At 39.5% G+C, this 13,767-nt stretch overlaps 1 protein-coding gene across 1 annotated transcript in view; it reads right to left on the reverse strand.

Annotated features, from left to right (window-relative positions):
* The window catches only part of LOC117144305 (cardioacceleratory peptide receptor), a 32,695-nt gene extending 21,323 nt beyond the window's left edge, over positions 1–11,372 (reverse strand). Inside the window, exon 1 of the mRNA XM_033309416.1 lies at positions 10,915–11,372. The gene's annotated coding sequence lies outside the window, so the exon portion shown is untranslated. The remainder of the gene's footprint in view (positions 1–10,914) is intronic.
* Positions 11,373–13,767: the final 2,395 nt, after the last annotated feature.

The raw sequence follows: 13,767 nt of genomic DNA on the forward strand, positions 1-13,767 counted from the left end.
CACAAGGACCACCCCAAGACTCCACCGTGGTCATTCTTTTTTTTCCACTTTTCCGCCTTATGTTTATGGCTGGGACGTTGCATGCGCTGCCTCTCTCCGTATGCACTTGCAGTTCATGGCAATCAGCGTCATAACGACCTAAGTTTAGTATTTCATTTCAGTTTTATGGAGCGTGACGCGTGTCCAAAGGATAATTGCCAGTGGGATTGTATTGGGAATAATGGCTGGGATTATTTTCATTATGCTTGCGCATGTCTCTCATTCGATACTTTTGATTGTGCCAACAGCAGACTAATTGACAATCCGAAAACCATTGTCGGATAGCAGCGATCAGACGGTGAAAATCCACTTAAGGCGCTACAGTCTTTTAAGTAGCCACTAAATTTAAATCTAAATGACAGCATTGTCGCACGTCGTGCTGAAAAGCAGACACCGAAACACACGCAAATTCGAAATGGTAGCCGAAAAACTGGATATCGAGGCTCGTTCGGCTGTCTCAAAATATTTTCCACCCGTGTTTCGTTCTGTTTTCCACAAAATTGTAAATAGTCGGGGCGAGCAAATTGAAAAGTTGCAGCCAGCGAGGTAGTGGGAAATGGGTGTGAGTGTGTGTCTACAAAATTTGCGGCCCCTTTGGAATGGTCCCCATTGGCCAAAATGCCGACTCGTCTTTTCAACGTGGCTGCCAAGGCACGGTGGCCCATTGAGGGAAAATTCTTGGCGAATTTTAAAGTAAGGGGTTAAGTCTGAAAGTTCGCTAGGTATAACATATATTAAATAATTAATAAACAATAGGAGAATGCTCAAAAATCTATCAAAGAAGTTCCCATTTTTGATTTAATTTCTGCAATATTTTTTTGTTTTTAAAATATCTCAAGAAACATCTTTCGTCAGAACGTGCGCACTTTATTAAACGAATCCATTTTTCTCATGGCAAGTGCTCAACCATTCAAAAAAGTTTCAAGCAGACTTTCTTGATTAAATAATAAGATAAGACTTCACCACTTTTCCTACAGCTGACATTAAATTTTCACTTGTCTTTAAAGCTCGCAAAAATACACCACAGTGCTGGAGCGGCATTGAATGGCATTTTATTTTATTATTGCACACAGCATGCTCGCTGGCTGCTTGTGTATTTATATTCAAATTTGTAGCACCTGTAAAACAGTTTGCAAAACAATGAAGACGCCGCCAGCAGACTCCGGTGAGGGAATGTCAGCTGCTGCCCCATCAACCTTTTTAGACCCATCCGCCCCATTCCGAATGCCAAAAGTTAGACAAATGTATGTAAATGGAAAATGTGCTGGGCGAAATTGCGTCAAAACATTTGCCACACGAGATTAAGTTGGCCAGGTCCATGATATGTTTTAAAGTTTGACTTTCTTATCGGCCAGCCGAAGCCCAGACATTATGGATGAAATGAGGGGCAGAACTTGAAGGGCGCGTGCTAAGCTAAGTCTAAAGCCATAGGCATGAGTTTCTCCTCGCCTGGCAATCAGACAAAAGAAAAGCTAAAAGAATTGCGTATACGACGCGTTGCCTTGACACCTGGCGTGGGCAGCTCAGCCATTTGCCATCCGCCATTTGCCATCGAGTGAATGCCATTTTTTCATGCTTTCTATATTTACGCAGAGACCCGAATGGGAAGACAATACCATTTATTATGAGTTTATACAATAATTTATAAATACTTTTAACCCCGTCCGTCGTCTACCTGTCGTCTGTCAAGTTTCCCGAATGTGTAAACACACTTAGCGTTTGATTGATATTTGGCAACAAAACATGAATGACAAGGCCCTGAAAACCGATATCCACATCGGCTAAAGGGAAACAACCCTTTATTTTTATATTCAACCAGCGAAAGGTGTGGGAAGAACGCCACTTCAAATTGGTGAATATAATTAATTCGAGTGAAATAAATACCGGGTGTCGAGTGAAAGGCAATGGTTAAGTCCATTAAGTCAATTATAAATAAATTATGCTGCCTTCAGTTCCTGCTGATTCCTGCGTAAAAGTAATCGCCAAAGTGGCTGGAGGGCCTTAATTACCTGGGATGGGGAAAAATGAGGAAGAAATTCCGCAGTTCTGCTGGGAAATTATTATTATTTATGCGTATTCAAGGTATGCACTGCAGGTAATTGTTTCTCATGGCAAATGAGTTGTGTGGTTGTAGTAATAAATTTCCATTTAGTTTGAGCCCTTAAGAATTCCAAAGGAGTAACCTCAACGCATTCGGTATTCGCAAATACTGCTGTTCAACAGTTAAATCACTTAGTTGATGGGTTCTACTAGTTAGCTAATGAAAACCAAAGGCCACGAAAGCTTAACCACAGCCCCAGGCGTCTGTCTCTTTCACTTACTCCCCATCTCCCTCCCTCTTCCATCATCGGGCATTTATATCTGTGAAGTATAGTACGTCAAGAGTGAGCTATATGCCCCGTGCTTTGGGTATAAATTATGCAGGGCACATACATTGCTAACTGCTCAGAGAGCAACGCGTTCTGTGTTAAGTAGAATTTTGAACTTGACTTAATTAGACGCAAATGCAGAAAATAGAAAACGCCACAACCACAACTCCCGAGAAAATTCGAAAGTGATGGCAGTGATGGCAAGTCTGAGATTTGGCTTAAATATAGTATGGAATATAAACCCTGAAAGCATCTTTTTTGATTTGTGCAATTCAAAAGTGTAATAGTTACGAAAGCGCCTTCAGAAATCCTAAAAAGAATGACTTAAGTCAATTCTAAACAATTTTCAGTCGATTTAATTTTTTTTTCCTAACTACCAATGCTTAAACAACTCTCTCAAAATGCTGTGAACGATTTTTTTTTTAAATTTAAAACTGCGTTTTTATGCCCATCGACATATAATCTTCGAGTAGGAAAACAAATTTTAAAGAAGTAAAACGAAATTTCAAATTTTCAAACTGGATTTTTATGACCACAATAAGCTTATTTCGTAGATTATCTTTGAGTATAAAAATACTTTTAAGTCCTCCGCCCACGAATAATGTGTATTGAAGGCGGCTGTCCAAATTCTATACCAAATTTCGCTGGCAGGAAAAAATGCAAATTCAAGTTTATAGTTTCCCCATCAAGTATCGCGCCCAATCTGGCGACTTTGAAAAAGAAAGGATCTTACCTGCAGGGGGAGTCCTTACTGTGCGAAAATGGCCAAGTAAGCAGCTCCACTCGATGGTAAGTCCTGCGTTTGCGGCTTGACTGTGAATTTTGAGGGTAAAGAGCTTGTCATGGTGTCCTGAGATAGGAGCTCGTAGCTGAAAGCTCTGCTCCTTCGATGCCTATTGCCCCCAAAGGCCGTCGCTCGTTAATTAATCAAAATACTTACCACCGTAGCTGCTGTCAGCGGGTTTTCCCCGACCTCTTTTTCCCTTTGGCCTGGTCAACGAACTTGCCGCTGCCGCTGGAAAACTGTCGCTTCGTGCGTATGGACAAACAATTAAAGTCACGCGCGAGTATTTAATTAAAAGCTGAATATTGCAGCAATTGCTGCGGCCAGGAAGTGTCCAGAAAGTCACTGGGCAGCGACTATGAAAAGCAATTACGATTGTATTGCTGGCACAAATAAAACTTGCAGCCAAAGGCAAATTGAAAATTTTTGCAAAAAGGAAATTAAATTGGGCACGGGGCCAGATGAGCAAATAAGTCAACAGCAGACAAGTCAACGGGCGTTCCAAAAGTATCTTTTTTGGCCAACGCACAAAGAGAGATTGACACCTACAACGTTGATTTCAATCAGCTGCCACACGTGGGCCACCGGCCAGCCCCCTGTAATTATTGGTGCGCCCCTGGGTGTGCGGCACAAAACACGCATTTTAATTTGGCTGAAGCAATGAACTTCGAAATCAGAAGGCGCCAAAAACTTAAAGACAACTCCGAGCGTCTTTTATTTTTGAGTGCACTCGGAAATATTTTGTAGCCATTCCTAGTAAGTAATAATTTATTCAGAGTGCCGCGTCATAACTAAAATATCACAAATCAACAGTATAATATACAAATCAACAGTATAACAGTAGTATACGACTTCTACCGAAAAGTGTCCCTTTATTTTCCCAGTGTATGTTTTGTTTTCAGTTTGGGATTTCTGGAAATGCTGTCAATCACGGGAAGGCGTTGCGTTGATTCGGCGGTTGGCGTTAGGCGGGCAGGTCGCAGACATATCACAAATCGCTCGAGTGTAAAATAATTTGTCTCGATTCCCTTCTGCCTGAATAAAATCAATAAACGCCGCTCGCCGTTTGGCAAGATGCTGCAAATGCCATTTTCGGCAATCACATTTACTGGAGGCAGCACAAGTCCTGGGCTCTCTCATTAGAGCAAGCACCTGGTGGTGTCAGGTGAGTGGAGCAGCTCGTCACCTCATCCCCGCCAGCAGCATAATTGCGACGACTTCTTGGTCTCGAAAATCTAGGGAATAGCACTTCTAATGCCTGGCACGTACGCGCCGACGACTGCAAATGCTGCTTACCGCTTACTCCTTTCATGTGGGCTCATCACCCTTTCCCAACCCACCTGTGATTTTGCATTGGCTGCCAGGTGTCTCACCTTTGATTGCAGCACTTTGTCCGCACACACAATCAACCAGATGTAAATACAATTGGGCGACAAACGTGCATGACTTTGGCTATGTTTGTTTTAAGCACCTCTCGAAAATGTAGATTTGAACAAGATGTTGCTTTCTTTTATGTGGCTCGACAATGATCTTAAAAATCTATCAGCTGGATGTATCCTGAAGCGAAGTTTGAAACATTCTGTTCGCGATTTCTCATTTTTCCCGTGTGGCTCAACAATTTCGTCAAGCTTATAAACTTATCAAAGTTCATCTGTCATGTGCACATAAACATAAAATGTGATTCGCATTTGACTCCCGAAATCGTCAACAAAATGAATCACGTAATGCGGACTATTTATGGAGCAATATTTGGATTGCATATAGACGAGGATATAAGGAATAATAAAAGCATAAAACAAAATGACCCATGCAGGCGTATAAGAAACGTTTCCGGATGGTATTATGTACGTATAAAGTTGGGGGTCTTAAAGAAAGTTTTGTTCGTTGGTGTTATACTGAGCGAAGGAATAAGTAAGTATACAACTTCTAGGGAACTTTCAATCTCACTTCCTGCGCCTCAGATCCTTTTCCGAGCACTCTGATTCACTCATAATTCATAAGTCACTCTCTTGTCAATCTTTCCCATCGATTAGCGTCAAGGATTGAAGTTCAAGCATTCAGTCAGCTGCACAAGGGCACTCACCCTGTGAAAACACAGTGCAGTTTCCACATTTCCACAGGGTGGCAAAAGTTTTCGCATTTAAATAAGTTGCAACAAAGTTGACTGGTGTTCGATTTCTGATACTCTGTGCTTTTCAATTGGAACACTGTGAGCATGTGCGAATAACTCCATAAATGATATGTGTGTCCAAGCGATGATATTTGGCTAAAGTTTCAATGCGAAATTGAAACAAATTTCGTTTTGCAGAGTTGGCAGGAAGCATTTATGAACGACATTCAATCTGTAAGTTAATTTGTGCAAAAATTACCATGAAAACAATTCGCTTCTGGCGCTTTCTATATTGTTGTTTGCTATTTTTGGCACGTTGCGTGGGGCGGATTTCAATTTTGGTGTAAAAACCCACGCTTCGAAAAATCGAAAAAGTGCGAGTAACATCATATTTATGGCCAGCTGTTATTGTTTTGTTTCGCTGCCATTTTTGACATCGTCAACGGCTAGAACGTGCTGCCCAAACTCCAACCTGCTAACATGTGCCTGCCTTATCGCTTATCATCCCCGTTTTTGTTGGCCTGTCCCACTAAAAGCCTAATTAGACAGTTGGCGGCACCGATAAAGGGGGCCATCGATAAATTTGGCCATGGCCCATCTGAGATTTATGTGACATTTTCGCCTGGATTTGGGTCTCTGACTCCTGCGGGCTGGTAAGAAAATATTCCTAACTTGAAAAATGTGCCAAGATTAGGATAATGAATATGCTTGACCTGCACTAAATTTATCTAAGCTTTGCTATCTGTTAGGCTTTAAGTAGTCTCTGAAACGGTTTAACAAGCACTAAATAGTAGTCAAAACATGAAAAACATAATTGTAATATTATTACATTATTTATAAGCCTGCTGGCTTAATGAGGATACAAAAAATAGGAAAAGAAAAATGGGAAAAATGGAAAAAGGGCAAGGGTATCATGGGACATACATTCCACTCGTGATAAAAATTATCTGATTAATATGAGTAATGGCAGTAATAGCACCATTGAGTTGGGTCGTCAAACTTGTAGTTAAACAACAAAAAATATCATAAAAAAGTATCATACATATTATGTATATTACATATATATTATGTCAAAAGTTGTTTTCTTTTAATTAATAATATTTCTACATTACTTTAATGTTAAGTAAATGTAATGTAAGGTAAAGTAACATATATAAGTATAATGTGTCATATACATATTGTGCTTAAAAAGTCATCGGGATATAATAAATGGCGAAGCAATAACAGTTTAAAATTATCGAGTTGTCGGACGCAGCGATTCGTGCATAATTGCACGGCCAATAAAACGTATGAAATGCCCGTTAAAATGTCAGCAACGATTATTGGCCTCCAGCCTCTTCGATAATTAAGCTGCGTGAGTGCTTGAATTAAAAGTAAAATGTTATGTTAAAGCCTTTTGGGCGACGCTGAAAGGCGGAGACGACAGATCATTAAAAATGTGGCTAGCGCAGCAGAAAGGAGTCTGCGAGTCCTGCGGCAGACAGCTCAGACAGTAGTCCTTGCAGAGGGATATGGACAGACTGGCAGTCAGCACATTAAAGGTAATCACAATATTTATGGTATGTGCGTTTAACGAGACACTCGGCAGGCGAAATGGTTGAAACAAATCATTGACAGCTGGCACAGCAGCCACACATTTGCGGTGCTCTTCATTGTGTGTGTTTTTTTTAACTTTTTTTCGCCTCCATGTTTTAAGACATTTGTTTTTTCCTTTTATTGCTGAGGAATTTGCCACAATAAATCAGAAGTTTTTTCTTTTTTGCTCAAGCTTAAGCTCCCAAGAGTCAAGTCGTAGGCACATTAAGTTGACAAAAAATGACAGAAATAGCAAATTGAATGTGAATCGTGCAAATTATTTTTTGAAATATTTTATTAAATTCGCATTAGGGATTTAATATATTTTTAGCGATTTTGCAACAAGAGAAATGCTGTTCTAATCGGCTGTTTTTATGGCGCCATTTGTATTTAAATGTGGGCTATTGTTAGAACGAAATTAACAGCCATATGTTTTTTGCTGGTCATTTTGTTGAACTTTTTTTTTGCAAAATTCGAACATTTTGTTTTGTTTGAGTTTCCTGTGTCAAATTAAGTTGCCACAGTAAAAACACGCCCATTGCGGATACATTTAAAAGAATGTAAATCAGTGTGTACTCCTAACGAACTTTGAGTCTACGCATTGTGACCCAATTTCTCAAACGATTTAACTTGAATTAGCTACATTTATCTGCATTCGGTTGAGCAGAACAACGAAACAGAATGTAGAAGATTCAATTAGGCATATTGGAGTGGCAGCAAATCAGTGGCACATTCAGCTGGAGATGATAAACTTTGGGCTGAAGTTTCCGGCAGCAGTGCAGCATACGAAAATAAATTCGTGTGGAAATGGAAAACCCGGGAAAAGTGATAGACAGTCTGCCTGCGTATCTTTACTACAATCATGAAAGTATGTGTGGGCGTATTATAGACAACTTCCTGTTATTGCCGGCCCATCCCATGTCAGTCCCTCCCATTTTTTTTTCTTCTTCGAACCATCAGCATGTAAAATTTGTGAAGTGTAAAGTAACCCCAAAAAGTCAACAAATCAATGGCGGAGTTTCATTTTTATTTTGGGTCCTCTTTTTATGTCTGTGAAACACGTAAAGTTGCGATTAGCCTGAAGTTCAATGGTAAATGGATACAAATAAATTGTGGGGCTTTCTTCCCTGATAAGAACGTGACGAATGGCAAATCATTGTCCCTTTTTTAAGGTTTTCAGTTCCGTAGATGGATAGCTTTCAAAAAACTAATGTTTTCTTCGATAAAGTAGGGCGCGACTTAAAAAAAAAACTCTGATTTTTAAAGGGAAATTTTGGGCCCTGCTTCCATCAAATCTTACCCGGTTCTCTACGTGTTGATTTATGAAGTTTGCTTAAGCAGCTGCTAAAGTACAAATATAAAACCGAGAATATCATAATCAATGCATCAAAAATGTCAGTTGCTGGAAATTGAAACAAACCAAAGCTAGGAATGCGATTTGCAATTTTACACGCACGTATCTCTGTGCAAATATGTATCTTGGGGATGGAATGGGATGGGATGCGAATGGCGTTGGATTGGATTGGGCAAATAGAGCTCATACGTGATATGGCTGGCACTTCCATTGCATACATCTGGACTGGCTGTCTTGAGCTCGGATCGCTCCTGCTCCACCATTTTGCCTAATGTTTTTGACGTGAATGGGTTGGGATGCAAGTGAATACGGTCGTTTGGGAGCTGAAAGGGATTTCTGCTTCAATTCACACAATATCTTTTAAGGAGTACTCCAAGACACAGCAAACAAATAGTAAAAACATTCTAAACTCCCTTTCTAACTAACTAATACCTTTGTTAGTTATTGAGTGATCCGAATGCTCTTTTTCTAAAATAGTGATTTCCCTAATGTTACATTTTTGGGAGCATACAAGTATAATATTTTTCTGCGTGCAATGTTATTTATGCGCATTTTCCGGCCGTATTACCGCCACACAAGGACATGATTAGCCTTAGTCCAAAACTTATAAGCTCGTAAAATTGTGTAAAAGGAGACCCCGCATATGTCGGCCGGATTGCATGTCAACGCTGGCCACGGCCAAGTCAACAACTTCATAAATATGTCGAGCATGTGTAGCTCGGATGACTGGCCCCAACTCGACATCCCCGACCAGAACCAGAAAAGTTCTCCTCCTCGGATGGCGGGACCCTCTGGCAGAGATTTGTGCCACATCATCGCTCCTGGCTGACCATTTTTACGCTTCCGTCTAACAACAAAATGGCATTAAACGCAGATCAATCACAATCAACACCGCTGACCCACATATCCCCACAAAGATACATGACTTGTGGTTGTGGGGTAGGGGTTAGAGATTGATTTTGAGTCGGAAATTGAGTTGTCCATATGTACATACATACAAAAATAAGTTGTACAAGTATTCGGTTGAGTGTTGACTGCTCATAACTGACTTTCCACTGATAGTATACCACGATTCTTTTTTTGTGTAGCAAAGTTTTCTATTTACTCGACCTTCTGTGTGTTTTGTGCCTTGCTATTTCGCCAACTTCCGCACTTGCTGGTTCAACAAATGAAGCACAAAGGAACTTAAGTTTTTCTTTGCCAACAAGTGCACTTGTTCAACTTTATCTTGCCTTAATTTCTCTATTAATTGGCAAACACCATTAAAGCTCGGTTTCAGCCAACAGCCATGGTGGTTTCGCTTCTTTTTCCCAGTTGGCTGGTGTAACCGCCACTTTGAGAGAAATTGTCAACTATACATTTCGAAGTAAATTAAATTTTATGTCAAGTTGCGGGGACTTTGCCTTGGTTTATTCATGCACATCAGTCTGACTTACTTTCTATAACTCACAACTGTAGTTGAGGTCTTTTCAGGTTGAAGTACATTTATTTGTACAGCTTGCGGACATTCTCGGCAATTTAAATGGGTCAAAACGTATCTGACAAAGTTATTTTCCTATGCATAGCTCTGGTAATTATCCTCAGAAGAACTTTTGTAAATTTAATGTAGTGCTTTATTTTCCTGCTTTCTACTTTACAGCGCAGGCTTTCGTTTTTAATTGAAAATAATTAGTTTTCCGTTTTCCTGTACTGTTTATTTTAACTCAATTTTATATATATTATATTCAATTAATTCGAGCAATGTTTAATTAAAGTGTGTTAAGCAACAACTCTAAAAACGATTTGACATTTCTGGATAAATCTTCAGAGTTGGTTGATATTATTTAAAAATTGCTGAAAGTTCACCGTTTTTGTACGTTATTCAAGCATTTTTTGTTGCCTTGGCCACCACAAGTTACATACATAAGCTGACATTAAATTTTGTAATCCGTTTTTCATTATAATTTGAATTTTAATAATGTAAACTTCAGCAACTGGTTCAATATTTTTCCACGTAAAAACCGAAGATTTGTTGTGCTTTGGCAAACAATTTGTTATATTTTTGATCGTATTACGACTAGAATATTTGGATAGCTGCTTAATCCGCCAAAAAAACTGAAATTCAATTTAATTAGTTTGCACCCACAATAGAGAGGATTTTAACGGATTCCCACAATGATAGCATACATAGTAAGCTCGTGTAATAATCTTCAAATAATTCATAACGAATTTTCTAATAATGCCACTGCCAAAATAAAATGAAATGCCTACTAACAATTTTAATTACATAAAGTTCAGCTGTCAAGTGGTAAATATTTCCCAGAACAGTTGCTGCAAACTAAGTGTTAAAAGGGTCATGACAGCAGGGCTATTAATTTGAAATGAAATTCCAACTACTATTCCGATCAATTAGCTAACGTGATGTTTGCATTGCTGGTACAAAATGAACAATTTTACGAAAAGCGAGTTTGAAATCCTGGTGTAACGAGCATAATTGAGTCGCATTCGCAAATTGAAATCCAGGCGAGCAAATTAATTGGCGAGCTTAGCATGAGTTCGCATTCAAATGCTAAGATTAATCACTGTCAACTAAATGCGAACGAATATATAAATTGAATAGATACTTAAGCGCTAAGAGGGCGACATGGACACGGAGTCCAAGGCATGGCGCTTAGTAATTGCGCAATCGCGGCGCGATACTCACTCAAACTACTTGCCGTGGCATAAATTGCAATTGCAATTGCAATTCCAATTGAATATTGTGCACTCGAAATGGAAATTGAAATTACACTTTGAATTCAAATTGCAACCTGGGTTCGGTGTTAAGAAATGTGTTGAACAAGCGGCACTGTCAATTGGCCAGCGATTTCACTGCAGGCGATTGACTTCGATGAGCTTCGTTTAGCCGGACAATCTTGTCTTACAAGCGAGTATCTCGAGATCCACACACGCGTTGACTTGATTTCTATGCAAAACTAATTGTTACACGTTTGGGTATTTGGTTCTGGTTTTATATATTTTTTATATAATTTTTTAGAATATTTTTTTTTTTATATTTTAAAACAGTTCACTAATTAATAAACAATGTTTTATTTTGAGCTCCTTTCGTTGTTGACAATTTTTACGCACTCGCCAACGCGATTTTTGCCACGCGGCGCGTTAACAGATTTCGCGTCTGGTTCAAACAAAATTTCGCATTGAACTGAATTTCTGTGTGTGGCATCGTCGTGCGGATTTTCCTGTTTGGGCTGCTGCTGCTGCTGCTGCGGCTTCTGATGTTGCTGCGGCCAGTGTTGCTGCTGCCGCTGTTGCTGCTGCGCCGACGATGGCAACACGAAGGCACACGACAAGTGACCTGCCTGATTTCACCCCACATTTTCATTTTCAGTTAGCCGGCTAACAAACAGCTGTTCTTTGTTTATGTTGCTGCCGGCTAACAAGAGCTTATTGTTGAGCAACATTTCGCGGGTTGCGAGCTTTCTTATCACACGCGCTGATAAGCTGGATACCAGTTAAACCTATGCAAAACAAGACACAAATATATTACTTTTAATTGCATCGTTCAGTTAAGAAACATACCTATTAAAAGCATTGCACTCTACTGTAAAATGCATCGAATTGTTTATGACTTTAATTGATACCAGTGAAGTGAGGCAACAAAAAAAAATCTGCTGACCCAAATACCAAAAAAATTGTATTTTCAGTTCATTCAGTTTTCTGCGAACAGGCAAAATACAGAAAAAAAAAGGGAAACACGTACCCCACTGATCTTCAGTGCGTATAAAAAATGGGCAACATAAGGAAATGCTGCGTTCTGAATTCGTGACAAAAAGCCATCAAAATTCAGAAAACAATCATCAACAATCAAAGTCGAGGCGGTAATTTTTTATTAAAAGCCGAAACAAAACAAAGCGACAGCAGCTGCATTTATGAGCCACTCGATTCGAATCGCAAAAATTTGTTCGAAACTTTGGCAGCATCGCATAAATAAGCAAATTTATTTGTATGATATCTGTAGCGGCAATTTATTTCGTTGTAGCATTTATTTATTGTGAACATTTTGTCATAAAGCACACGGGCCAGAAAGACTGAGAACAGTAGGAAATTCTCGCTCGTCATGTTCGTCTGTCAGCGGGGATACTTATAAATAAATAAACAGCAATAAATAGCTCTTAAATTAAGCAAATAAATAGGCGTACAATTATTTACTCTCCGGCCGTATTAATATATGTACTTTTTAATATAAATACAATCGAAAAGGGTGATATTCGATAGCTGTATGCTCTTTATGGATACAAATAAACTTATTTAACGCTATTTTAACATCTTATCTGCCTCAATTATAATTTTCTTTACGATTTCTTCCCTTCGTTTAAGAAGAAATGCTGCTCAGTTTAATCATTACTGATTAAATTAAATAAGGAAAACGCTCTGTTTTGAAATTCTCATTAAATGTTTTGCCATCAAACCAAAAATAGATACCTAAAATCGTGCAAGTGACGTATTATGGGTGGGCAGTGGCAAAGTGTTCGGAAAATCATGAAAAGTCTTGAGGATCTTGATGACAGGCGGCAAATTTATGCGTGAGAGAAATGCTGCAACACTCACTTGCCTTTTAATTGACTCGGTCTGCAATTAAAAATAAAGAAGTGCCAGTGCAAACATTTCGTATTTCATGTGCCTTACGAAAGCTGTACAATTTGTGGTCACCATTTGGATGATTTATCTGCGCCGCGGGGCGACTTTTTTGGGTGATAAATTTCTTGGAAATGTCTCCGCCTTAAGCAATTCTAATGCCGAGTCCCATTCAAATTTATCGTTCCGCATAATGCTAATGACTAATATTAATTTTGGAATGGCTCACGTTTTGCGCGCCACAATGTACAACTGTAGGTCAGTTGGCATTTTGCAGATAATCAGTGGCATAGAATCAGTGGCCAATCAAGTCAGTTTGGACGGAACAACTAATAATGGTGATTATTTTTTGTATCACCATGACAATGTCAGCATGAACGTCATTCAGATGGGACTCAGAGGCTTAATGGCAGCTTCTCTGCGCATTTGCAACAAATAAAGCCTGTCTGACCTTTGCTGCTTCCTCGAATGTTGCAATATTTATGCGCACACATGCAGAGGACGGAAATTCAAGGCTCAACTGCAGGCCAGGATCTTAAATTATAGTCAACTGTCGTCGGCCGTTCATGGTTCATTTATATTTATGACCAGGGTACACACAAAACGAATTAAATGAGCTGTTCTTGGGTTCGTTTAGGGGAAGGGGACAAGAAAAGGGTGTGCATTAAATGAAAATTATTCCCACAGATATCATCTCGTTCCTAATAGCATACGCATGCAACAGATTGTCAACAAAATGATTTGCTTGCGGAAAGGGGAGAAGGCCTCCTGCAGTGGGACGCAGCACACGCGTCGTATGCGCAATTTGCATAATGAGGACATGAGACAAGGCGTTGGGATGGGCATCTTGGGTTTTCCGTTTCAAGGCACCGTCCCCACGGACAGATGACCCAATTTTTAAGGGTCCTTCAGCACTTTATTG

The sequence above is a fragment of the Drosophila mauritiana genome, chromosome 3R, assembly GCF_004382145.1.
Source record: "Drosophila mauritiana strain mau12 chromosome 3R, ASM438214v1, whole genome shotgun sequence".
NCBI classification, from domain to species: Eukaryota; Metazoa; Arthropoda; class Insecta; order Diptera; family Drosophilidae; genus Drosophila; species Drosophila mauritiana.